The following is a 1,831-nucleotide window of genomic DNA, read 5'->3' as shown; positions in this document are numbered from 1 at the left end:
TGCAGCATTTAACCCTTTAATGCAGAGTCTGTCATATATGAAACGCTTTTTGACCCTTTCAAGGCAGAGGCAAAATGGTTCTCAATATGTTTTCAACGTACTTTTTATTTATTTTTATTTGTTATTTATTTATATTTTTATTTATAATTTTTTTATTTTTTATGTTATTTTTTTTATTTTATTTTTTTTTTATTATTATTTTACTATGGAAAAATTCTCTACGATTAATATCTACGTCAACATGAGAAAAAGCACGTTCAAAAGCATATTGAGAACCTTTTTCCTCTGCCTTGAAAGGGTTAAAAAGCGTTTCATAAATGCCAGACTCTGCATTAAAGGGTTAAATGCTGCATTCTATTATCTCTTTTCTAAGCGAAGATCTACGATTTTGAAAAAAACTCGTGTTTTACCTAAAGTGCGTCGCCTGTGGGCATTCTTTCATATATTTATGTATGTGCCATTTCTACCATTATATATTTTTTGTCTACTCTGTTATTCCCTGGGGAATTCATGCTTTATTTAAATTTAAAAAATTAAATTACTACACCATTTTAATTAATTAGTGTGTAGTCCAGTTTTATTTTGTAGAAGTTTCGTTAGTATACACTTCAGTTTTTACACATTGAATATATCTGCATATTTATATATTTACGCGTATCTATTTACATTTATTTATGTACAAGTCTACAAAATCTTATTANTATGTACCGCTAACATCGTTAAACCATTCAGCCGCTCCTTAATTGTATAAAAAGAAGGGACAAATAAGATAGCATATTTACGGTGACCATCCGTCCTTTATTTTAAAGGACAGTCCTTTATCTTAACACCCTGTCCTTTAAATTTTTTTTCAAAATAAAGGACGCCTTTTGTCCTCTATTTCTTAAACTGTCCTTTAAACCAGCTCTGCATGTTTCACAGGTAAATTTTTAAACACAGAATATGGAAAATAAAAATGTCCCTTACAAAATATAATGAAAACCTTCGCCAGTTTGTTTCGTACCTAGGGATGCAAATTTTGAGCAGTAACATCGATAAATCGATGTTACGATGCATCGGAGAAAAGAACATCGAGGCTAAAATATATCGCCAGAGAAACATCGATATATCGATGGTTTCCGATCTTTTGCAATTTGTTAGTTTCTAGTTAAATTTAAAGCAATATTGAATACTTTAATAATTATGAATGTATTTTCCTGTATTTATTATCCTATCTATACTCTTTCTATTATCAGAATCAAAATGCATACCATCGTAAGATCGTTCGGGCCTAAATATCCTAGGCCTGATCTTGTTAAAATTCTAAGGGGTGTTTGATTCTGCTTTAACGGCTAGGTTATTAGCATTCAGAATGAATCCAACATTTTTATTGAGCTTGGGGTCGTTTTTTATGAAAAATTTTGTGGGAAAGAAAGAAGTTATAGCTGCTATTTGGGAGGTCACCACATCTATTAATCAGACTTCTTTTACCCCGGTCACTGAGGAGATGTAGTGATCTCCGAAATAGCAGCTATAACTTCTTACCTTTGTAAATTATTGTTGCTTTTCCACAAAATTTTTCATAAAAAACGGCCTCCAGCTCAATAAAATTGTTGTATATAAATGTTATAAGGCCATAAATAACAAAAAAATTTTGAATGAATAATAAGTTTAAGGTCAGCCAAACATACCGAAAGAAAGTCGGAGAGTATCCTTAAAGTCGATATTTAAAACATCGGTAAAACTTCCATCGATGTATCGTCAATTTCGCGATGTTAGTATATTGTAAACATCGATGGCAAACATCGAAAATTGAACCGATATTATCGATGTTTCAAAAACATCGATGCAT

This window comes from Rhagoletis zephyria, unplaced genomic scaffold (genome assembly GCF_001687245.7).
Source record: "Rhagoletis zephyria isolate East Lansing unplaced genomic scaffold, Rhagoletis_zephyria_1.1 Rzeph_scaffold_00616, whole genome shotgun sequence".
Taxonomy (NCBI): domain Eukaryota; kingdom Metazoa; phylum Arthropoda; class Insecta; order Diptera; family Tephritidae; genus Rhagoletis; species Rhagoletis zephyria.
The sequence above is the reverse complement of the archived record's forward strand: the minus strand, read 5'-3'. Positions refer to the sequence as shown.